This window comes from Meleagris gallopavo, chromosome 1, assembly GCF_905368555.1.
Source record: "Meleagris gallopavo chromosome 1, MGAL_WU_HG_1.1, whole genome shotgun sequence".
NCBI classification, from domain to species: Eukaryota; Metazoa; Chordata; class Aves; order Galliformes; family Phasianidae; genus Meleagris; species Meleagris gallopavo.
Genome location: NC_139404.1, coordinates 154,947,171 through 154,973,747, shown reverse-complemented (window position 1 = coordinate 154,973,747; position 26,577 = coordinate 154,947,171). Strand labels below are relative to the sequence as shown.

The following is a 26,577-nucleotide window of genomic DNA, read 5'->3' as shown; positions in this document are numbered from 1 at the left end:
TGATGCAGCCCAGGATACAGTTGGCTTTCCGGGCTGCAAGGGCATCTTACCTCGCCGAGGTTTGCTTTGGAGCTGCTCCAGCCAGAAGCACAGCGAGGTACAGGGGGGTCGGTTCTGGTCGGTTCTCTCATTCAGGGGTCCCTGAGACAGCAGAGCAGCCGGGCAGCTCTTGGTCAGGTAGTTCTCGCGAGAGAAGCTGATGTAGTGGGGGTATTGCCAGGGCAACGGCTCTGCGTTCACACCCTCCCCTAGAAAAAGCCTCAGGGACAGAGAGGAGGAGTCGGGGTGTGAGAATCAGCTGGGCTGATTTATCGAGGAGAAACAGTAAACACTCATACAGGAGACAACACAGCAAGGACAGTTGTTATCACTGTCAAGTAAGTGGTAAGTGTGCGGGCTCCTGTTAACGACCTGGCAACGGGGCGAAGGCAGAGCCAGCACTACCGGCAGCAGGGTGGGGCTGATCAGTCACACCCCGTTAAAGCTATCTAGTAGTGTTAGTGTGCCTGCTGGTTTGCAACGGTTGCACCCGGGTGGAAGCCTACCACCACAAAAATTGTAGAGACCCAGACAGAAGTCCCATGCTCACGCAGAAAGAAGACTGCAGCCAAAAAGAGCGTGGAGACCCAGACTGAGGTCCTGTGCATGCTTGAAAGGATAGCTGATTCTAAGACAAGTGTGGAGACTCAGACTGAGGCCCCAACACAAGATGCTAGTGTGCAGGACAGTGGCTGTTATAAGTGACAGAGCCTGGCCTTTGCAGTGCCAGGGGATGGAAGTGGTAGTTGTATAAGATGTGACCAGCTAAATGACTTATTCAGCCTTATGGTTGACCTGAAGGAGGAGGTGGAGAGGCTGAGGACCATAAAGGAGTGTGAGAAGGAGACTGATTGGTGGTGCCAGCTCCTATCAGCCCTGAGATCTTGGCACACAGCTGAGGCTCCATATGGAGCACTTCACCCCCTGCTGCCTTGCAAACAGGTGGGAGAGGGGAACTGGCAGGCAGATAGTGCTGCAGTGAGCCCCCTGTCCTCTCCTCCCCCTAACAACAATTTGAGAAAGGAGGAAGAGTAGAAACGGATACCAGCTCGGCAAAATGGGCATCCCCCATCCCGACCATCCTTGGCCCCCCATGTGCCTCTGCACAATAAGTTTGAGGCCCTGGAACTCGAGGGAGAGTTGAGTGAGGGTGTGGAGGGAGGTCCACCCCTGAGGTTGCCTCGGGTGAAGTGGTTGACCCAGGCCTTAAGACTGCCTTCGCCCGGAAGGACAGAAGGGTGATTGTCATAGGCAACTCCCTGCTGAGAGGAACGGAAGGCCCTATATATTGGCCTAATCCTACCTGTAGGGAGGTGTGCTGCCTCCCTGGGACACGGGTCAGGGACATTTCTAGGAAACTTCCTGGACTGATTTGCCCTTCTGATTATTAGCCCTTATTGATAGTTCAGGCTGGCAGTGATGAAGTTGCTGAGAAAAGCCTCAGGACTATCAAGAAAGACTTCAGGGGACTGGGGCGTGTAGTTGATGGAGTGGGCATGCAGGTAGTATTTTCTTCTATACCTTCAGTGGCAGGGCAGGATACTGAGACATACCAAAAAACCCGCCACATAAATAAATGGCTTAGAAGTTGGTGAAAACACAGGAATTTTGGGTTTTTTGACCATGGCACAACTTACTTGGCAGCTGGCATGATGGCTGCAGATGGAAGTAGCCTGTCTCTGAGGGGTAAGAGGATCTTAGATGAGGAACTGGTGGGACTCATTGAAAGGTCTTTAAACTAGGTATGAAGGGGGAAAGGGACAAAATGAGGGCTACTGGGGTTGAGTGGGTTGTTCGAGGGCTCGTACCAAACTTGATGGGTGATAACAGTGAAGTAAAAAGGGATGGACTGGGGCAGGGGGATGCTGGGGATGCTGCTGTTCTAGGCGATCCTAGATCCTCTATAAAGATGGTGAGACGGAAAGCCCAGCTGAAGTGCCTTTATACCAGTGCACACAGCCTGGGAAATAAGCAGAACGAGTAGGAAGCCATGATGTGCTTGGAAAGTTATGACCTTGTTGCTATCACGGAAACATGGTGGGATGACTCCCATAACTGGAATACCATTATTGAGGGATATTGGCTCTTTAGAAGGGATAGGTGAAGTAGTAAGGGTGGGGGAGTTGTCCTCTGTGTCAAAGAGTGGATAGACTGTAGGGAGCTCCCTCTGAGAAACAGTCAGGAATGGGTTGAGAGCCTGTGGGTTGGAATTAGGGACGGGTCTAACAAAGGCCAGCTGGTGATAGGCATATATTACAGGCCACCTGATCAAGGGGAGACTGTTGATGATGCTTTCTTCCTTCAGATGTGGGAGGCTTCATGCTCATGGTCTCTTGTCCTGATGGGGGACTTCAACCATCTGGATATCTCTTGGAAAGACCACACGGCGAGCTGCAAGAGGTCCAGGAGGCTCCTGGAATCCACTGATGACAACTTTCTGGTCCAGGTATTGGACAGACTGACCAGAGGTGAAGCGTTGCTGTGCCACGGATAGTGCCCTAATTAGATTGTTCTCGAGCGGGGAAGCATAGCAGTACTCGATATGAGTGATGAAGCTTCACTTTATTGTTGCACACATAGGGTTTATATAGGTTTCCAATACACGTGTTTGCTTACTATTGGTGCACAATGTTGGCTGCTAGGTGGGCTGCTCAGCCTTAACCAATGCTCAGTCAGCATTCACCCCTGTGCTGCTAAGCCAGTTTACTTGTCAGCCCCCCCACACATCCACAGAGCACAGCTGCAGATGTGGGCCCACTGTTTACATGCTGCCCCAAGGACGTTGTGACTGCTATCTAACTCCTAGTATTTTCCCATGGGTATGCACTCTGTGCTGCCATACAGACAGCATTCTCGTGGCCACCTTGCTCTTGCAGCCATTCCCCAACATTGCTGGACCTGCTGCTCACCAATGCGGAGGAGATAATTAAAGGTGTTAAGGTTGGAGGCAGCCTTGGCTGCAGTGACCATGCCCTGATTGAGTTCGTGATCTCGAGGGATGTGGGCCTGGCAAAGAGTGGCATCAGTACCCTGAACTTTGAAAGAGAGAACTTTAAGCTGTTCAATGGACTGTTGGCCGAGATACTCTGGGATGCTGTCTTTAAAAACAAAGATGTTGAGGAGAGCTGGCTACTCTTCAAGGATGCCTTTCTGAGAGCACAAGAGCTCTCCGTCCCTCTGAGTAAGAAAGCGGGCAGAGGAGGTAGGAAGCTGGCGTGGCTCGGTAAGTACCTGCTGGGCACGCTGAGGGCAAAGAAAGGTGCGTATAAGATCTGGAAACAAGAGTGTGTCACCTGGGAAGAGTACAGCGATGTCGTCCGGACTTGCAGACGTGGGATCAGGAGAGCCAAGGCACAGGCAGAACTGAACTTGGTGAGGGACGTGAAAAACAATAGGAAGACGTTCTACGGATACATTGGACAGCAGAGGCAGGCCAAAGTGAGTGCACCTCCTTTGGTAATTGTAAAAGGAGAACTGGCTTCAACGGGTGAAGAGAAGGCTGAGGTACTGAATGAGTTCTTTGCTTCGGTCTTCATTGGCAGCCAGGATACCAGTACTTCTCACATCCCTGCATCCCTAAACCTCTAGGTGGGGACAGAGTGGTAAATCCCCCCGCGCTGTGAGGACAGAGCAGGTCTGAGACTGCCTCCTGAGACTGAATGTGTACAACTCTATGGGGCTGGACGGCATGCATCCCAGGGTTCTGAAGGAGCTGGCTGAGGTGGTTGCCGAGCTGCTCTCCATCATATTTGGAAAGTCGTAGCTGTCAGGTGAGGTCCCAGATGACTGGAGGACGGGTCACATCACTCCCATTTACGAGAAAGGGAGCATGGAGGACATGGGGAACTACAGGCCGGTGAGTCTTACCTCTGTGCCTGGGAAGATCATGGAACAGACAGATCATCCTGGATGACATGCTTGATCACACGAGGAATGAGCATGTGATCCGAGACAGCCAGTAATCAGAGAAGACAGAGGCAAAAATGTTGTTAAGTGCCTCAGCCTTCTCCTTGTCTGTTGTTACCACCTTGCCTTTGTCACTCATTAGAGAGGATACTCCCTCCTGGACTTTCCTGTTCTGGTTGAGCTACTTGTAGAAGCCTTTCTTGTTCATCTTGACATGCCTTGCCAAGTTTAGTTCAAGCTGAGCCTTGGCTTTCCTGACCCCATCCCTACACATCTTAACAGCTTCCTTATACTCTACCCACGGTACCTGTCCCTGTTTATTCTTGCTCTTCAGTTTGACCAGCATGTTCCTGTCCAACCATGCTGATCTCTTGCCTTCCTTTCCTTACTTGCTACATGTGGGGATGGAGAGTTCTTGCACCCTGAGAAAAGCCTCTTTAAAAATCTGCCAGCTCTGCTCTGTTTCCTTGCCCATGAGGACAGTTTCCCAGGGTGCTTTGTTGACTAATTCTCTGAAGAGCTGGAAGTTAGCTTTCCTAAAGTTTAGCTTCCTAATTTTACTCTTTGGCTGGCTCATATCCCTCCTATATCTGGAGGTAGAAGGCGTCATCGATAGGCTCTGCCTATTGGTCTGGTAGATACCAGTCACAGGGCTCCGTTTGCTGCCTCAACCGCTGTCACCTACAGGCTTTTGACTTGCTCATGACCGTTCTTTAGGGACAGCTCTTCAAATTCTATTCCTTTCCTGATGTAGAAAGCAACACCCCTTTCCCTCCTTCCTCACCTGTGTATTCTGACCAGCTTGTAGCCGTAGATAGCCACACTCTAGTCATGGGAATCATCCCACCAGGTTTCAGAGACAACTATATTGTGATTTTCTAGTAACACAATAAATTGAAGTGATTGCTTAGGGAATATAATCACTTGCTCTATAAAATTTGAATACACTTATGGGACTGGCACTTTCCATTGAGTGTCAGAACAGCTAAATTTACTCTGGAAACAACTAGTCCTGATCTGATGGCTGCTCTTACAGTTAAAATTAGAAGTCTTCTTATGAATCAAACCCTAATGTATTTTGCATAGATGGGATGGAAACAGAGCCTTCTGCTTATCTCTTTTCTTCTGAGCAGGTAATTATATACAGAGAGGAGATGACTCTAGTTAGCAGATGGGTGAGATGCAGGAGAAGATTCTGGGAAAGTTCTGACAAGAAGCCATGGTAGTACAAAAAAGCAGAATTCCCAAAGTAACCCGCAAAGACTTTGATAACTGCAAAAGTAAAATGAAAGGCTAAAAGGAAAGATGTGCCTTTGCCATGAAGCAGAGTAGATTTTATTCAACTCAAAGAGTAATTTTTTTTCTCCTTGCACTGTAATATCATCTAACTTTGGAAGTCTGTTTCTTCCTACATGTACTTTGAAGAAAATGTATGATAGGTCTACGTGAAGGCTCTGGCAGACTCAGAGTCTCACAACAAATAGAATAGCCTTCATCGTGGTAGATCTTGACATTCTATAAGACAGGATTTAAAGGAGAAGTAAGTCTTTGTACAGAATTTTAAGTAAAAACAGCTTCTGTCTCCATGAAGATTAAATGATTCAGGCTAATTTATAGTTAGTCCATGAATGAGTATTTAGTCACATACATGTGACACCTGCAGTTCATCTCATTTCATGACATATATGAGTCCGACTCGAACAGGGATTAATGTCGTCAAGCTGGCTTTTAATGTCCTATGTATTATTCGATTTCAGGAAAGAGGAACATAGGAACTAGTCTGCTAGGTCTTGCAGTCATACAAGTTTTATATATGCTATGTTTTCTAGGAGATAATGTATGTGGTTAATAAAAAGTAAATATTCTGTTGGAGGTGGCATTTTGTCTTTTAGAAAGAGTAGACTGTACATATATTAAACTATAGAAACAATTACATGATTTAAGGAAAACAGTATAAGAGTCTAATTTCTTCAAAGATGCTTTTCCTTAGTAACTTCTAATCATCATTCTCAAGTAAAAAAAAAAAAAAAAAAAAAAAAAAGAATAGACTAGTTAATACCAAAAGAATATTTTTCTGTTCATCTAGAACAGTGAATAAATAGAATTGACAGTACATATATTGTTCCATGTTGTAATTGGAAAAAAAAAAAAAAAAATCTGCTCAAATGGGTTAGTGCATTTTGTGTGAAGGATTGGAAAAACCTAAAAATTCTATGTCTCAGAAAATGAAGATTTTTTCCAATTACAAAAAATTATGTTAGCTTATTTTACGATACTTAATGTTTGGTTGATATAGTGAGATACTGTAAGATTTTCCTGAGGCATATGCAATTAAAATAAATACAAACTCAAAGTCTGTAAATTATTTCTTGAGATTCTCAAAACAAAATACATGATCCAGAAGTGTTGTAGAAGAATTGAAAGAAATAAAATGTATGTATGTTACGTGAGGATGTTGGCTGCGCTTAAAATAAAATATTTAATATTTTATTTTATAACATGCTTTATTTTCTTAAACACATATGTACATGCTTAATAAGCAATTTCTACAGCATTACTAATTCAGAAAGTTTATTTTAAAATGCAGAAACATAAAAAAAAATATGTTGTTATCTCTGTGCTCTCTATGGTAATTGATGGATTTCTTTGCAAGACAAAATACAGTTATCCCAATTAAAGCTTAAAAGAAAGGCCCTTACTTTTTGTGGGTTGTTTGTTGTTGTTGTTGTTGTTTTGGTTTGGTTTTTTGTTTTTTGTTTTTTGTTTTGTTTTTTTTGAGTAAGCAAAGCTAGCTGAACAATAACAAAGAAAAGTCAGGATAATTTATATAATATGAATGGGATTATTCTGTTTGCTTGGTTATGTGAACAAAAAAAAAAAAATTAAACCTAAGATTCTTTTTCTGGATTCCTGTTGTAAGTAAAGAGAAATATGCAACTCCAAAGGCAGCTCATTCTTTCCTAAATCACAGAATTATGATTCAGTGGTGTTAAGCAGAATACCACTCTAGAATAAACTTTTATGCCATTTCTTTACTACAAGCTTGCGTAAGATGTACTTGAAAGTTCACTTGCATGTTTCAGGAATTATCTACTCCTGGAAAAGCTTTCAATCTTTGTTTTATTATTGTTTCCATAATATTTATCTCTGTCAACCATCCAGATATCTGTTGGAAAGATCATGGTGCAGGCAGAACTGAACTTGGCGAGGGATGTGAAAAACAATAGGAAGACATTCTACGGGTAAATTGGACAGCAGAGACAGGCCAAAACGAGTGTACCTCCTTTGATAAATGTAAAAGGAAAACTGGCTTCAACGGAAGGAGCAGTACTTGAGAGCAGCCCTGTGGAGAAGGACCAGGGGGTCAGATGGATGAAAAACTTAACATGAGCCAGCAGTGTGCTCTTGCAGCTCAGAAAGCAAATGGTATCCTGAGCTCCATCAGAAGAGGGGTGGCCAGCAGGGATAGGGAGCTGAGGAAGCTGGGCTTGTTCAACCTGAAGAAAAGAAAGCTGCAGGGTGAGCTAATTGCAGCCTTTCGGCATTTAAAGGGAGCCTATAAACAGGAGGGAAGTCAACTCAAAAGGTAGATGACAGCAGGACAAGGGGAAATGCTTTTGAGGGAGGGAAGATTTAGGTTGGATGTCAGGGGGAAATTCTTGACAGAGAGAGTGGTGAGATGCTGGAACAGGCTGCCCAGAGAGGTTGTGGATGCCCCATCCCTGGAGATGTTCAAGGTCAGATTGGATGGGGCCCTGGGCAGCCTGGTCTAGTATTAAATGGGGAGATTGGTGGCCTTGCCTATTGCAGAGGGGTTAGAAATTCATGATCCTTGAGTTCCCTTCCAACCTGGGCCATTCTGTGATTCTACCTAAAATGACTAGCAAACCATCATCTTCCAAAGAGTATGTTTCCCTTCTATGGTAAAGAGAGGCAAAGAGCTCATTACTCAGCAAGATCAGCAGTGGTATTCCCTGGATCAGTTATGTTTAGCCAGCTTAATAGACTATACACACACACTATCACAAACTTTATATATGTATGTGTGTGTGTATGTATGTGTGTGTGTATGTATGTGTGTGTATACGTATATGTATATATAAAAATATAAATGCTAAACGAGATGATCTTAAAGGTCCCATCTAACCCACACCATTCCATGATTCTATGATTTTGGCTTCACTCCTGTCATCCAGTCATGCCTATACTGAATGTAGTAAATCCATCTGAAAAATGGGAATGTTCTAAAATAAGATTATATAAAATCTTCAAGCTTTAAATTTTAGATACACTGATCCACTTTTTGATTCAATTAATATGTAATATATATACAGTATGCATATGGAATTAAGCCTTTCTCGTTTTTATGGGGAGTGGAGCAGACTTTTGGTAGCTTTTCTTAGTAATAGAAAGTATGAAGAACCTATTGTTTTAATGTTTTGTTTTCTCTATCTTTTGTAAATGCCATGCTAAATGGAGAGCTGAACATACATCGCATACTTACACGTACAAATATATACATGTGTATGAGACAACAATTGTCCCAACAATATAAGTACAGAAACAGAATTTTCCATTGACACCAGAAGAATATTAAAACTATTGTATGCCTTTATCTCCTGCTGATAATGATTTTCCTTAAAAGAGATGTAAGAGACATTTTGAACAGATGGTAACTGGTTTGCTCTATCCTGCATCTCTTCACAACTGCCACAGAGCTTTGCCATTCATTAATCTTCCATAGACTTTCAGTAGCACAGCAACTAAATTACACACACATATACTGAGGCCAGCACTGCTGTCAAGCTTAAAATTAAACTGAAGTGCACTGTGCCAAGTCTTTTAACCAATCTCTACTATAAAACTGTTAGAAAAATAAACATACATCTTGGAACCTGACCCATGAATATGGACTCCTAAAAAGAGAGAGCACTAGCTGATGTATCTAGGGTATTCTATGAGGCAAGTGTAGCTGCAATTTGTAAGTGGGAATAAATTCAGAAAACATCTGGTTTGAATTCACTTTGACTCGTTAAGATTTAAGGAGAGAGCTTTTTCCTCTACTTTTGAAACCACAAGGGGAAAAAATACATATAGTCACAACCTTCTCTGATCCTTGCATTTGCAATGAGCAGCTGATAAGTAAATACAATTGTAATCCATTTTCTTGGATTTGACATTAGGCCACTAATGCTAAATGCATTATATATAAATAAATATCTCTATTTCCTGGAGAACAAAGAGACACATCAAATTTCTAACCTTCCATGCTTTCTTTTAAATAAAATAATTCTAGTGTTTTCAGCCTATAAGCCATGTTAAATATTCTCCTTCAAATTTTTCTCCAACGCTTTTTGCTTCTAGTGATTGATCAAACTTTTTTAATGTTTAATTCTTCCTACTAAGGTGTTCATAACTTTGCTGTCCACCATTTCAGAATATCATTATCATCACTTACTTTGCTCTTGATACTGCACCGTGCTTAAAGGTCAGCTTTGCCATTTTTTTCCTTCTCTCTCCTGCACCTTCATTGCCTGATATATACTCAAAAGATACTGTACATTGAGAAACTCAATGATACAAGCAGCAACAGCTTTGGAAGCCAAAATTATCATTTATCTTTTATATCACCTTAGATATACATATTACATGTATGAACAGATGTTCCCAAAATCCAGAACTAAAATGTCTCAGTGATTAGGAGAACAAAGCTGCACTGTAAATAAGTACATTTTTCCTTCACTCTTTTTCTCCTACTTTTTATTTCATTTGTTTTTCCTTGAAAAAATAACAAAGATTACATTTATACGTTTTATTGACTAATCTAACTGTTATCTTTCAAATGCAAATATGAGGTTTTAATTTAGAACCACTACTATCATTTAATTGCATCAGTTTTAGTGGAGAATTAGTATTAGTGTGTAATCTCTATAATCTCCATAATTATGGAGATTTCTGCAGTGGGAATCATAGAGCTGTAGATATAATATATCTGAAATTCTCCGTTTACCTTAATACACTTTTGTTGCAAAATACCTCCAGGTACAGGTATGCAAAACTGCAATGTTAAGAGAGAAATCTCCATTAAAATTATTTGTGTTCATTGAATAATTTTAAATATCTTTGCCAATATTATTCTATTTAAATCTGACTATGTTTCTGTTTACTGAGCACTTTTCACATGTATTCAATATCTGATGTCTCATATTAATGCAAAGTAAAGAAATTAGATTAGTTAAACTACTCATGTCTTTTCAACTCACTACATAACACTGCATACAGTGTTCCTGCATTAAGCAGAACTCCTTGAAATCTATACCAAAAACATCTGTCACTAAAAATGTACAAGATTCTCTCTAGATTTTTTATATTTCACCTTTTTTTTTTCTGCACAACTTATTATTTTGGTTTTGATTATTAAAACAATCAAACGAATTTTGAGAGACCAGTCTGCAAAGAACTCCTTCTGAACTTTTTCTAAACTTCTAGACAGAATGAAGAAATGTTCAAGTAGTTCAATTGTGCAAATGATTTTATTAATTCATTAGGATAAACTGCAGACTCAGAAGGCTTATGGCCATTTAAACTGTTAACCTGGAATTAATCATGTATTTTGAGTTATCAACGGGCACACTAGCTAAATATCATTTGGTTTTCAATGTATATAAAGTCCATCTAAATATTTGTTATAAGACACATGGTTATGGACACACGGTTATGGACACACTTTCATTTCCTAAGATTTCTGTGATTTCACAAAGAATACAACTTTTAGATAAACTTGACTTGTTGCTGAATTTATTAGTGTAAAATTAAGATGCACAGAACACCAAATATTGGTGGACTATTTTTTTCTCATGAATTTGACTTTGGAGGAGGAGAATTTGACATCCCAGCAGAGGTGAATTCAAATTAGAACTACTGATTCTTCACCAATTTAAAAAATGCTTCAGATTTCTATAATAAAAACAGAGCTCCATCTTAGATTTTCATCCACAGAAATTACTTGTTAGTTTGCTGTCTAAAACTGTATCTATACAACTGAAAAAGCTAATGGAAACTTTCTTTAGCATGCTTTATTATTATTGTGTTCATACAATAAACTCACCCTCTAGAAACTGTAACCATAGGGTGTTCTGGGGATTGTTCTTTTTTAAAATTGTTGTTAGGAGCTTATGCTTTTCTGCAACAAGCCAAAAACATGAAATAAATTACTTAGATAACACTATCCTAGTTTTCAGAAAATGTTCCCTGATCATATTTGAGATATTATAATTGATACAGCCCAAAAGACCAGCGAGTAGAAGCTAGACATTTCTGTTCAGTGCTACTATTGCACAAGAAATATGATTTTTCACTCTTTTGGTGAGTGAGCTTTGAATGTGATTTTGTGTTGAATAAGGGTCAATAAAAATGTTCTCTATATGGAGTAGATGTGTAATTTAGGCAACCTGCTTTTCCAAAGTAAAAGGCACTAAGGGCTTTAAAGGGTACTAAAGGGCTTTTCCAATTTGTAAAGAGCACTAAGGACTACAAAACTCACTTAATCTTACTTTTTATTCCTTTACTAGTGCAGTCCAGTATATATTCAGGAATTTTACAGACAAGTGGAAGACATACTCCTGACTTGAAAAGAGTGCTTTCCAAGACAATAGAGATACATTATGAAGGTGTTAAGACCTGGAAAAAGGAACATAATGAAAGGTGATAGAATGAGAATTTTCTTAGAATGGATTGACAGAGACTGACAAAATAATGATGTAATTACTGCATTTTGCTATTTTGGTACCAATATTAGAGAGATTATTTCAACCTTATAGAATAGATTTTCTCCTTTTTTTTTTTCTTTTTCTTTTTTTTTTCCTTTGAAGAAATGAAGAAAGTTCAGAAGGAAAAACACTTTAAGTTTTTTTTTTCTATACTGACTGCAATTATTTGTTCTAAAACCAACTATGTTCAGCACAGCTCCTTGTCATTGTTTTAAACTCCAGCTGAAATTTTAACAATTAAAGGTTAATCAAAGACAAAATGTTTTGAAGAGTGATCATGGCAAGATAGTACATTTATCTACTAATTGTCTGAGAGTAAATTCACAAAAAGCTGCTTTTGTTGTCTTTTGTTATCTGACTAGGGGCGGCATTGAGTTTTAGATTGTTTGTTCTGTTGATAATCAAGTTACTCATCAGGTTGCTTAAGGATTAGGTATCATTAGATGCTTGATAAATATGACTTTCATTACTTACACCTTTTTTTTTCTCTGCAGTGTGCAATATACACCCTCAGTCTAGTATCAACTTGCTATTCATGGGTTTGTAAGGGACAGAACAGTTATTTTTCTCCAAGCGGGAGAGCCTTGAGGCCATGTATAAGGAATGAACTGCAATATTTTCTCATACTTCTTTAGAGCTTTTTGAGATTGTATAACTTACGTGATAGGAGCAGTGTAAGCTTCCCTAATGTATATGGAAACTGATTTTACTTTGTTTGCTTTCATTCCAGGACTTTTAAATGTGAAGAAACCCAAGCAACTCAATGCAAACATTGACTAAAAGACTTTAAGTCTCACTGATCACATTTAACACCCTAAAAATGTCACTTCTACTAAAATATTGATATTTTTTTTCCTTTATTATTTGCTTTATTTCTATGTTCTGTGTACAACATATTTCAAGTATCCTCTGTGATTTCTTCCTTTAATTTCATGAAAGAAATTTCCTTTCCTGATGCAAAAGTTCAATGAGTGTTCTCTCGCAACATATTTATGTCTGATCTTATAAGGTCTTGTGTTGTCTAAGAAATGTTACTGGAGCTCAGTGACATGAGAGTGACAGAGTACTTTAACAAGCTGTCTAGAGAGACTGTGAAGTCTCCTCTGGAGATATTCAAAGCTCTCCTGAACACTTTTCTGTGCAGCCTATTCTATGGAATGCAGTTCAGCAGAGTGTTTGGACTAGATGATTTCCTGTAGCCCTTACTAACACCCTGTGATTCGGTAATTCATTGTTCTTTACCTGAGCTGCAGGAAGAAATACTGTCACTACTCTTAGGCCGTATTAAATGCAACATAATATGCTTTCTTTTACTAGATATTTTAATTTACTAAGATATTTCACACATATGAGCAGTAATGAGGAAGTTAATGGAATGCCAACACTGTGATAGAGTGAATAATGTCCTTTCCACTGACAGAACTGTGGTGCAAGCTTCTTTTTAACTTCCTCAGGATGATGTGGCAGGTACTTAGAAAGTTCCCACTTTTAGCTTTGCAGGACAAAAATGCAAACAAGTTTCATTGTTTTGTGAAGGCAGAAATAGGTGAGAAGCTAACTCCAGTAAAAGTTGGAGTTGTTGTCTCCCAAGAAAGGAGATTATTGTTCCTCTTTTACTTAGAAGGGATGCATACTTGGGCCTCTGTACTTATGGCAAATTAAATAGACTATAATTGAGCACATAGACACTGTTAAGCATTTAAGGGGAAAAAAAGACATGTCAACTAGTGGTATTCAAAGAAACTTGGGTTGACAAGCCATGTCCTAAACTCCCATAATTTTCTAGTCATTCTTGCAGGAAGTATGATAATGTTGACAGTGCATTAAGGGGAAATTACACGTCCTAAATGTCCTCTACCTACACCCAGTAGCAATATTTCTCAAGTGAATAGGACCCATGCACAGTCACTTACAGTCTTTTCCAGTATCATTATTTTCAAATTTCCCCTCTGCATACAGATCGCATCCAGCAGTATTAGACCTCAATGTATATGTTGTACTTTATTCTTTGAAAATATGCTTCTGTTGTTAACCATCCAGCTAATAACTGCCTCTCCTTTAGCCCATTTTATCCAAAAGTTTCTCAATGCTGAACCTCTTCTATAAGCACCAAAACTAGGTTCTTGTATGTTGTCATCCTTTTCTAAGAACTTCTATCAGGGTAACTAAATCATTCCTTCTTCTACTGACTCAGTTCAGTCTAAGACCACAAGATGTAAAAGGTTTCTATTTTCCTACATATATACAGCAGGTGTATTTCTTCTACTATTATCCTCTCAGTCTGTAGACTCCACTTTTAGACTAATATTTTTTGATTGTTTGAGTTTTTAGTGTATATGGAACATTAATCTGTAGCACTGGCATCCTAGCTTGGATAAGTTGAGGTCAGGAATATATGTTTATCTTGCCTAGATTTTGTTATAATTTCTTTCTTTCTCACATATTTCAGATGTTAGCTATCTATTTCTTGTTGAATGAAATAGAAAGTGGATGCAGTTAAATGAACATTAGAAAGACTTCTACTTTTAAGGATGAACTGAGTTGGTAATATTGCAGTTGAGCAAAAGTATTTAAGATTATTATGACCCTTCAGTAAAAGAACTGTGGGATATGAAAATAAAAATAAAAATAAAATAAAATTAGGGAATCTTGCAAAGTTTTTAATGTCTGATTTTTGATATTTGAAAACAATCTCAGTGAAAAACATAACATTTTCTTTTTGCAAGAAGATTTGAGATGCCTTTAGCAATTTACTATAATTATCCTTTTCTTTCTTTTTTTTCCTACTGAAACCTGAACAGAGAAATAAATAAAGTTGTGGTGATCTGGAAGAGACATCTGTGTAAAGGTAGGTTTGATTTCCTGAGAAGGCATTACGCTGAAGGAATGGAGGGTAAGGAAAAACTTTCAGCATACAGCAACTGTCTCATTTTAGAGTGAGGTATTTGACAGTATCACGTCACGGATGATATTTTTTTCTTAGAATTGGCAATCTTGTTGCCAGAATGCCAGAACCCAAAAGTGAAAATGATGGCTTCAAAACCTCCAGTGAACTCAAAGAACAACAACTAGAAGTGTTCTCTACTTCAGAAAGCTAGATTTTCCTTGCAGTTTTCTAGTAACATGAGCTCTGAGTTTAAATTCCTCTGCTAGATCTTTGTCTTGTTTCACTTCTAAGAAGTTCCTCCCAGAAGAGCAGAAAACCAAAGTTTCTTTACTCAGGTGGATTCCGTAGGCCTTTTTACCTAAAATCTTTCTTTTCCTGTGTATCTCCAAGCTGCATCCCATTTCAGAATTACTGTGGCTTTTCTGGATTGCATACTGGGAGTCATCCTTCAGCAGTGCTATCTTCTCACTGTCCTTGTCCAGAAAAGTACTAGTTGGGATGGAACACAACCTTGTCAGGGAACACCTTAATACTGAAATTACTTAGATATAATCATCTACTTCACAGGATGCAGAGTAGCCTCCCCTAAAACACGAAGATTGTGATGCTTTTTAGTTGCATAACACAGTAACAGAACTTAATTCAAAATATAGCCACCAGCTCAAGCAAACTCTACATTGGAACATACAGCATCTGGTGAGGTTATTGGTTTTTCAGAGTTTACATCTAATTGACAAGCATGAGAAATGTAGATTTGACAAATATAATGCCTTGAGCATTATGATCTTCTGCAGCATTAAAAGAACATTTGTATAATGGAGTGCTGCTCTGCCCCTTCAGCTCTTTGACCAGATGATCAGAAGTCTAATATGTGGAGTTACTCAGAAAAGAAGGGGTAAAGTTAAGGGACCATGTTTATCATAGAATGGCCTGGGTTGAAAAGAATCTCAATAATAATCTACCCCCTGCCATGTTTAGAGGTGACAATCATTAGAGCAGGCTGCCCAGAGCCACACTAGACCTGGCCTTGAATGCCTTCAGATATGGGGAATCCACAACATCCTTGGGCAACCTGTTCCAGTGTGTCACCACTTTCTGCGTGAAAAACTTTCTCCTAATATCTAACCTAAATCTCCCCTGTCTTAACTTAGAACCATTCCCCCTTGTCCTATCACTGTCAACCCATGTAAACAGTCACTCCCCCTCCTGTTGATACATTCCCTTCAAATACTGGAAGGCTACAATTAGGTCTACCCCGAGCCTTCTCTTCTCCAAGCTAAGTAAGCCCAGTTCCTTCAATTTTTCTTCATAGGAGAGGTGCTCCAGCTCTCTGATCATCTTACTGTCCCTCCTCTAGACCCATTCCAAGAGCTCTGTGTCTTTCTTGTGCTGGAGGCCCCTGGCCTGTACATAGTACTCCAGATGGGGCTTCATACAAGCTGAAAAGAGGGGGCAATCACCTCCCTCTCTCTGCTGGCCACTGCTTTTTTAAGGCAGCCCAGAACACAGTTGGCATTCAGGGCTGCAAGCGCACATTGCTGGCTCATGTCCAGCTTCTCATCCACCAGGACTCCCAAGTCCTTCTCTGCAGGGCTGCTCTTGAGGTGGTCTTCCCCAGTCTGTATAAATACTTGGAATTGTCCTGGCTTAAGTGCTCAAGCTTGCACTTGGCCTTGTTGAACCTCATTAAGTTCACATGGGCCCACATCTCCAGCCTTTTCAGGTCCTTATGGATGGCTTCCCTTCCCTCCCACGTATCGACTGCACCACTCAGCTTGGTGTCATCTGCAAACTTGCTGAGGGTGCACTCGATGCCATCATCTATGTCATTAATAAAGATGTTGAAGAGCACCAGTCCCAAGACCGACCCTTGGGGGATATAACTTATGACCGACCTGTACCCAGACATAGAAGCGTTGATCACAACCCTTTGGCAGTGACTGGCCAACCAGTTCTTAATCCATCAAACTTCCAAACTTCCATCTTCCAAATCCACATCTCTCCAATTTACAGAGAAGGATGTGGTGAGGGACCATGTCAAAGGCTTTGCAAAAATCCAGGTAGGTGACATCCTTTGCCCTTCCCCTGTCCACTGATGCCATCATTCCATCATAGAAGTCCACCAGAATGGTCAGGCAAGAACTACCCCTGGTGAAGCCATGCTGGCTGTCTTGGATCACAGAATCACAGAATCACAGAATCACAGAATCACAGAATCGTAGGGGTTGGAAGGGACCTCCAGAGATCATTGAGTCCAACGCCCCTGCCAAAGCAGGTTCCCTACACCAGGTCGCACAAGTAGGTGTCCAGGCGGGTCTTGGAGACTCCACAACCTCCCTGGGCAGCCCATGCCTGACCGCTCTTTCAGAGAAGTATTTCCTAACGTCCAGCCTGAATCTCTCCTGGTGCAGCTTGAAGCCATTCCCTCTAGGTCACCACTTAAACCAGAGAAGAGGCCAACACCCAGCTCACTACAACCTCCCTTCAGGTAGTTATAGAGAGCAAGAATGTCTCCCCTGAGCCTCCTCTTCTCCAATTCCATCTCTTTCAGCCGCTCCTCATAAGGTCTGTGTTCCAGACCCCGCACCAGCTTTGTTGCCCACTTTTGAACCCGCTACAGAGCCTCAATGTCTTTCTTGCAGTGAGGGGCCCAAAACTGGACACAGTACTCAAGGTGCGGCCTCACCAGTGCTGAGTACAGGGGGACAATCACTTCCCTGCTCCTGTTGGCAACACTGTTTCTGATGCAAGCCAGGATGCCATTGGCCTTCTTGGCCACCTGGGCACACTGCTGGCTCATGTTCAGCCAAGCATCAATCAATACCCCCAGGTCCATTTCCTCTACACAGTCTTCCAGCCACTCCGCCCCAAGCCTGTAGCGTTGCCTGGAGTTGTGGCCAAAGTGCAGAACCCGACATTTGGTTTTGTTAAACCTCATCCCACTGGCTTCAGTCCAGCAATCCATCCTGTGCAGAGCCCTCTGTAGCACCTCGCTATCCCCAGGCAGATCGACACTTCCAGCTAACTTGGTATTATCTGCAAACTTAGTTCATTTCCTAGTTGGAGTCCATGGTAATCTGTGGTCTCGGAGACTGCCAGTAAGTAAGCAGGTCTCCTGAGAGAGGAGGGACAGAACTTCTGCTCCCTGCTGCACAAGCTACCACACCTGCTGCTGCAGTATACAATGGGTGCTGCACACATGCTGCCTTCTCCTCACTGCACTGCTGCATCGCGGCTGTCCCAGATGCTTTTTCCAAGGTAAGGGGAATGGATGTGGATCTGTTGACTTGGCAATGCCCACACCACCGCAGCCGCTCTCACGAGAGCTGCCAGACCACTCTGTTAGCTCAGGGTTCCCCTAGTAAAGGAGCCAACTGAAACCCCCCTGTACCTCGCAATCAGTCACTGCAGTTTTGGCTGGGGTGGTTCAAAAGCAGCAAACCTCAGCAATCAAGGCAAATTTGTACCCAAAGGTAAACTTGTAAATCAGTTGGATTTTGTTCTCTTTGTCTTCATATGACACCTTTTCAGTGTTAGTGAGCTAAAATAATAGTAAGCTAGAAGCAGTCAGATTTAAAAGCAGGTATCATATCTGATCCTTTCAGTTGGACTACTACACCAAACTTCATACCATTATATATTCACTGAAGAGACCTTTCACACCTTTTACCTGTCCAAAACTCTAAAGCATTCATTAGCAAGCACATCCAATACATTATTAATCATAATATATGTTTTCAGTTTATGGAAATTATGGAAGTTTTGCTATGTGCATAAATTAAGCAACAGCTCTTACCAAACTTGCATTACAGAGCAAGCACTATTTAGCTGGATATTTAAAATATCATGAAGTCACAGGACAGTAACAACAAGCATTCCCTTTTAGAAGTTTTGGCCTGCATGTATACGGTCACTTGGCAGTATGAAGGCAACATGTTTGTAGTGGAAAAAATAATGCAGCATCTGTTATTAATACAGCAGATGTTGTTCACTGGTACAGGCATTGTTGCTATCAAGCACCTAGACGGATATGCATTTGCCATACATTCACACACACAAAAAGGCAATCACATAGTAATACCTGCATCTCAATTAACATTACAACGCTGACCTTGAAGGCTAAAGCCCGCCTGGAATTGAATCTGGCTAAAGTGATAAAGGATAATAAAAAAGGCTTCTTCAAGTATGTTAACAGCAAAAGGAAAACTAGAGAGAATGTGGGCCCCTTACTAAGTGAGGGGGGGTTCTGGTAACGGGGGATGCTGAGAAGGCAGAGATACTGAATGCCTTCTTTACTTCCGTCTTCAGTGAAAAGGCTCTTCCTCAGGTTTCCCACACCGTGGAGGTTAGTGAGAGGATCTGGGAAATGGGAGACTTCCCTTTAGTCAGGAAAGAGGACGTGTGTGAGCACCTAGGCAGAACTAAGGTCCACAAGTCCATGGGACCTGATGGGATGCACCTATGTGTGCTGAGGGAGCTGGCGGAGGTCATTGCCGAACCGCTCTCCATCATTTTTGAGAGGTCTTGGATAACAGGGGAGGTCCCTGAAGACTGGAGGATAGCCAATGTCACTCCAGTCTTCAGAAAGGGCAAGAAGGAAGATCCGGGTAATTATAGGCCTGTCAGCCTCACCTCTGTCCCTAGAAAGGTGATGGAACAGCTTGTGCTGGATACCATCTCCAGACAACTGGGAGAAAAGGAGGTTATCAGGAGTAGTCAGCATGGGTTCACCAAGGGGAGGTCGTGCTCGACCAACCTGGTGGCCTTCTGTGATGCTGTCACATGCTGGGTGGATGGGGGAAGAGCGGTAGATGTAGTCTACCTTGATTTTAGAAAGGCCTTTGATACTGTCTCCCACGACATCCTTATAACAAAGCTGAGGAAGTGTGGGATAGATGAATGGACAGTGAGGTGGGTTGAGAACTGGCTGACTGGCAGAGCGCAGAGGGTCGTCGTTGGTGGTGCAGAGTCTGGGTGGAGACCTGTAACCAGTGGTGTCCCCCAGGGGTCTGTGCTGGGTCCGGTCTTGTTCAACATCTTCATCAATGACCTTGATGAGGGGATAGTGGCCACCCTCAGCAAGTTTGCTGATGATACGAAGTTGGGAGGATTGGCTGACACGCCTGAAGGCTGTGCTGCCATTCAGCGAGACCTGGACAGGCTGGAGAGCTGGGCAGTAAGAAACCAGATGAGGTTCAACAAAAGCAAGTGTAGGGTCTTACACCTAGGGAGGAATAATTGCATGCACCAATACAGGCTGGGGGATGAGCTGCTGGAGAGGAGCTCTGCAGAGAGGGACCTGGGCGTCCTGGTGGACGACAGGTTGGCCATGAGCCAGCAGTGTGCCGTCGTGGCCAAAAAGGCCAATGGCATTCTGGGATGCATTAAGAAGAGCGTGTCCAGCAGGTGGAGGGAGGTGATCCTCCCCCTCTACTCTGCCCTGGTAAGGCCTCATCTGGAGTACTGTGTCCAGTTCTGGGCTCCCCAGTACAAAAAAGACAGGGATCTCTTGGAAAGAGTCCAGCGGAGGGCCACAAAGATGGTGAAGGGCCTGGAGCATCTCCCCTGTGAAGAAAGGCTAAGTGAACTGGGTCTGTTTAGCCTTGAGAAAAGACGACTGAGAGGGGACCTGATCCAGGTTTATAAATATCTGAGGTGTGGCGGCCATAGTGGTGAGGCCAGTCTCTTTTCAGTGGTACATGGAGACAGGACGAGGGGAAACGGACATAAGCTGCAGCATAGGAAGTTTCGCACGAATGTGCGTAAGAACTTCTTCACGGTGAGGGTGACGGAGCACTGGAACAGGCTGCCCAGGGAGGTTGTGGAGTCTCCTTCTCTGGAGATATTCAAGTCTCGCCTGGACGCCTACTTGTGCGACCTGGTGTAGGGAAGCTGCTTTGGCAGGGGGTTGGTCTCGATGATCTCTAGAGGTCCCTTCCAACCCCTACAATTCTGTGATTCTGTGATTCTGTGAAGTACCTTATGGACAGGTTTTTTAAAATATGCTCACGAACAGTGGATAAAAATAAGGAATTTTAAGGAAATTCAAGGAAGTTAAATGATTTTATAATCTGTATTTCTGTTCTTTAAAAAGAAAGAAGAAAACATTAGAAAGAAAGAAAATGAAGAAGGAAAAATTACTTACAGAATGTCCAAAATGAGTTGTACAAATCAACAAAAAGCTGGGAGAGTTTCTGCACTGATAAAGAAGAGCGTAATTGTAAACAGCACTGCTCTATAGTCAGTTTAATTGCTAAAGAAGGAAGACAAAATTAAAAGACAAGCAGGGAAGCTCAGACCAAACACAGCTTAGGAGATGAATGATTATGGTTGTTTCCATCAGAGAATTTTTGAATCTAAAAGTCAAGGCAGACAAATCATATAATCTTCACGTCCTATAAGGCCTTTAAGGAATTACAACTTAGAAAAGAAGGTACACAGAAATTAGGGTGATATTAAACAATATGCAGTAAAACAGAAATTTAAGGAATCTAGAAAATCTGAATGTTCCAGGGTGGATTAATTCTCCTGATATTGATACCATGGTAAATTCTTGGTGCATTTAGTGCAAAGCACTGAATGTCAATTCTGAGCAAGCTATACAGCATCCGCCTATGTTAAAAGGTCAGGCTCCTTCAGAAAGGGGTAAATTATCCTTCCTGAATATAGATATGTAAAACAGATAAGATTAATCGTTTTCTAGAGGTGTTTTCCTAGAGGGAAAAAAAAAGAAAAAAGAGGGAGGGGAAGACAATCGTCTTAGAGGAGACATGAACATTTTATACAGCAAAATTCAGAAGGATGAATTCACTATGTCTGCTTCTGGAAAACCTTGTCATTGTTATGCTAGACTCAAGATAAGAACAAAAAAGCAACGTACGTTGTGCTGGAAGATCCAGAATTACATTTGTTCTCATCATCCAAAACATTTGGAAATACTTTCAAAACACAAAATTTTATCTTTTACTAGAACCAGTGATTAGGGGTATCTAACAACAACAACAACAACAACAACAAAGCACCTTACTCGTTAATTTGTTTTATTTTTACTGCTTAGCATTCAAAACTATTTTTTCCATATGGAGAAACTGCTAAGAGTCACTAGGGGACCATAAAACAGAAGATTCTAGTATTCATTCTTTCATTATCAGTCACATTCATTCTGTCAAATTTTTAGTTTTAAGACTCGTATTTCCTTTGATTACTTGTATGTTTCATTCAATTGTATATATTGTGAAAGCAATTAGTTTGGGCAAGTCCCCAACTAGATGGAAGCAAGAAGATATGTCTAGAAAAATCAAATACTATGTACATTATGTTTAATAAGCATTTTTTGGTCCACAAGTCAAGCCTGGAACTTCTGCCTGTATTTATTATTATTATTATTATTATTATTGCTATTTTGCCAGTTTTCCAAATTTCTGAACCCAATCTTAAAAATAGTGGATGGAACGTATGAAAAGTATTTCTGCTTCTATCTCACCTGAAACTCACCATTTAGGTTGATCTATTGGTTAAGAGGTTTGGACAGTCAGTCACCCATCTTCTTTCCAGTCAGTTAGTGACTCTTGTATACAGCTTCTAATCTTGAGACGGCTTTATGTGTTAGTCCAGCTGGATTCTGTGCAAACATTTGTATTGCGTGCAACTGCTGTGTGGAAATATGTTGTCTACAAACTGAGGAACATCTGTAGATTATGTCTTAGTTAATGTGGAAGGTCTTTGTTCATTTCTTTGTCTCAGTTATTTATATTATCGCTCTTTTTATTAGTCCCCCTGCTGTCTAACAAACTTCAGTTGATATAACACACTGCTGTGAAAAATCTAAACTGAGTTAGCTGACTAACATATACAGTATCTTGAATTTTCAATTGCTTAAAGTTACATACTCCCTGCACATTGCACATACAATTCCCACAAATGTTAATGGGCTTTAAGATTGTGTACTGAGAGAATACTGGAGCTCTTGTATTAGTTGCTGGTTTCATTATGCTTCATAAAGCACTAACTGGTAAAATAAAATTGTTAGAATAAGGTCCATAGCACAAAATAATTTAAGAGAAAAAGAATTTTTTAAGTCCTGCTTAAATAAAAGTAGCATGATAAGAATTCTGAATTACTTGTACTCCATGGATTCACTACTGTAATACGTAATTGTGGACTGATGAAGGAAAAGCTGTTATCAAAGTCAAAAGGAACACAGGCTTTTATAAGGTCAGCAGTTTTTCAATGAGCTGGCTGAGCAAGGATTACAGCTTCAGACATCTTGGTACCCATTTAAATATCTAGAACTTTGAACATTTGTTGGTGTTTCTAGGGATAAAATAAATCATTTAGGGAAAGAGAAAGAAAAGTGGTCCTTTTATTACATGTATTTACTTCCCCTTTGATGTTCATGTCAGATTTGCTCATTTAAAAGAAAATAATTCCACTACAGTCATTACTGTAATTCAGGTTCAAACAGCAGATGAAACCAAGCTATACGCTGTCTGCTTTGAAGATCCCGAGTTAGTTTTCTCACACACATTTTGAATAAATCTTCTAAAACACAATGCAAAGGGAAAAAATTGACAGACTGAAAGGGAGTAAAACATAGTATCAGAGATGTTAGAAATGAGAAAATAAAATCTTTCCCAAGAAGGTCATGTAATCTCTCCTTCACTAAAGCAAATGTTTTTTTATTCTGTAAAGCTCTTTTCAAATCCAGTTTAAAAATGAACAAGTGGCATTTCCATCACTTCCCCTGGGGAGGCAATTTCATACTTAATGTATTTCTCAGTGTATATAAGGTAGGGAGGGACACCCACATCTCCCACCTTGTTGAAAAGTGCTCTAATCATTTAGGAGAGAGGATAGGTGGGAGGGAAGGAAATGTATTCCACCCCTCTTGTTGAAGCTGTGTCACTCTGCAGAAAAGATTTCAAGATAGCATGGGATGCAAAGGAGAGGGAGAGGGGAAAGATGAGCAAAAGAAAGATAAAAGAAGCTGTCTTCTAGTAGACACATTCAGTTTGATACACAGAATTCTAGGTTGTGGTAATGAATTTTACTCTAGAGACTTTATTTATTTCACTGGTCAAGATATTTCAAAAATATTTCTAGCTAACCCACCTATAGTTCTTCTTTTTATAAATTAGTGTGTAGAAATACTAGCTTGAAGAGTCATGACCATCTGTTTCTCAGAAGGCATTTTGCAATAGCAACATGCAGATAGATCTGGAAAGAATATCTCTGGACAATCTGTTGGTGTTAGTTAGAATGTTCTGTGCAACATTCAGGTTATACATTAATTCCACTTGTGAGGTTATCTTATGTAATACATACTTAAAAATAAAAAATAATCTGTTTGTAAGATAATTACACTGTTTTAGTTAATTATATTTAACCTACAAGAAAATTTTCTTTACTATAGCACTTCAGCACCCTTCTTACACTAATACGGATATTCAGCAAGACTTAACAGACTAAATGCATGCTTAAAGTTAAGCTGTGCTTGAGCTTCGTGCTGCATAAGTTCTAACATTCTTAAAGAAACTGTTCAGTGCTAGTTGCATTTAGTGATTGGACTACAGGGAATAGCTTCAAGTTGCACTAGGGGAGGGTCAGGTTGGATATTAGGAAAAATTTCTTCTTTGAGAGGGTGGTCAGGCACTGGAATAGGCTGCTCTAGAGAGGTGGTTGAGTCACTGTCTCTGGAGGTGTTCAAGAAACATTTAGATGTTATACTAAGGGACATGATTTAATAGGGAAATATTGGTGGTGGTAGGACAGTTTTAATGGATGATCTTATCATAGAATCATAGAATATTTGAGTTGGAAGGGACCTTTAAGATCATCTAATTCCAACACCCCTGCTATAAGCAGGAACACTTCCCTCTAGAACAGGTTTCTCAAAGACCCATCCAGCCTGACCTTGCTTCCAGGAAGGGGGCATCCATAGCCTCATTGGGCAACATGTTCCAGTGTCTCACCACCCTCACAGGAAAGAATTTCTTCCTAATGTCTAATCCAAACCTACCCTCTTCCAATTTAAAACCATTTCCCCTCATCCTGTTGCTACCTGCCTTTATAAAATGTCTCTCCCCAGCTTTTCTGTAGGCCTCCTTCAGGTACTGGAAGGCCACTATGAGTTCTCTCGGGAGCTTTTTCCTCTCCAGGCTGAAGAAGCCCAACTGTCTCAATCTGTCCTTGCAGGGAGGTGCTGCAGCCCTCTGATATCTTTGTGGCCCTTGGAAGTCTGTTCCAATCTTGGTGATTTTGTGATTCTATGATTGCTTGTAACAGGCTTCTTTCTTGTCACATGTAAATAAATATACATGCATTGCTCCACTTCTTTATGTAAGGAGACAATGATAGGAGAGAGTTCATTTTATTAAGGATAAAAAATTCCCATGAATACCTGAATGATTAAGATTCTGTCTAAAATGTGAAATTAGTCTTCCAATTTGTAAATTTTGAGTTGTGTAATTCTACAACAAATCAGTGTGCTGGTTTTCTTTCCATGTTCTTATGTTCTTTTATCTTTCCTTTCCCTTCTCCCTCTCCTTTGCATCCCATGCTATCTCGAAATCTTTTTTGCAGAGTGACACAGCTTCAACAAGAGCGGTGGAATACATTTCCTTCTCAGCAATATATTTTTGCTGAATGTATCCACATGGGCAGATCTCTGGATGTTGCCAATGAGTGCAACATACCAGGTAGAATACTTCTGTGGTCCGTAAGTAGCAGGAGGAAGAATTTGAAGACAATTGGCAGGAACACTGTATGAAAATCAAAAGATGAAAGCATTATAACATAAACTCAGATAAAATATTGAGAAAAATCATTTTTAGCTACTGTGATAGGTAGAGTAAAATTGACTATCGTTCTCATTCAGTTATAATGATAAGTTTCTCTATACTTCATTTGCCTCCATCTGTTCACTCCAGTGTCATGCTTAACAACTTCCTTCATATCTTTCCTTCTCACAAACTACCTTCTCTCAGTTCTGGGATGGAGAAATACATTTCAACAACAATGAGCACCCATTAACTCTTTTCTGTACAGTTCTCTTTGTTCTGTGCCATCTGTTGTCCTTAAAATGTGAGTCCTTTAGAGCAGAGTACTCATTAGTCATTGAGCACTGATCCTTAAGCAAAATCTATTCTTAAAGCTCCATAAGCATTTTTACGTACAAAGTTTGTAGAAGTTAGAACAGCACTTAATGGATATGTTTATCTCATATATTTGCAAAAAAATTATGAACATGATTATCTGTGGTTTCAAACAGTGAATGAATCTTCAATCTCTCTCTTCAGTTGCTACTGTTTAAAGTTCTTAAATAATATATCATTAGATGAAGGTTGCTATTGACTCTGGAAGTCACATTTCTGGGAGTGGAATTAAGACGCTGTGCACCACTTTCTTTTCCTTCCATTCCAAGAACCCACTGTTGTTACAGAACAGATGAAATGTAGGCTATTTACTGCCTACTGTGCATAAGCTCAATGTAGGCAACGTAATCCTTACTTGTCTCTCAGATAATGAAGTAAGATTCCAAGAGTAAACTCATTTTTCTGAATGCTCATTTCTCTTTCTCCAGGTACATATCAAGATTAACTAGGAAATCATGGTGTCTTTATGTATCTTTAAAAATGAACACAGACTTAAAACAACAACAAAATTCTAAACTGATATTCTCAGTGTAATGCCTGTCAATACAAAAGAAACTCAATTTTTATACAATCAAAAGCAAAACAGAATAGCAAATTGGAATAGTAAAGTAGGCAGAATAATCTAACAGCACCAACCTCAAAAAGCATACTTTGATCTTGATCAAAGGTAGAGAAGCTGGATGTATACCGATCTTCATATTATCTATAGTGTTTCTCCTAGAGTATCAGAAAGGGACTGCTGACTTCACAGTGGTGAGTAGCAGTCACATTAAAGTCAGTGAAATTACTCATGTGACAGAATGACAGAAATTCATTATATGAC

At 40.5% G+C, this 26,577-nt stretch overlaps 1 long non-coding RNA gene and 1 pseudogene across 1 annotated transcript; both read left to right on the top strand.

Moving 5' to 3' along the window:
• The first annotated feature begins 204 nt into the window (after positions 1-204).
• On the top strand, positions 205-6,643 carry LOC146545725 (uncharacterized). The gene is made up of 2 exons (XR_014880954.1): positions 205-384; positions 2,345-6,643. It is a non-coding gene; the product is annotated as an uncharacterized LOC146545725 (long non-coding RNA).
• On the top strand, positions 826-1,781 carry LOC146545726 (uncharacterized; annotated as a pseudogene).
• Positions 6,644-26,577: the final 19,934 nt, after the last annotated feature.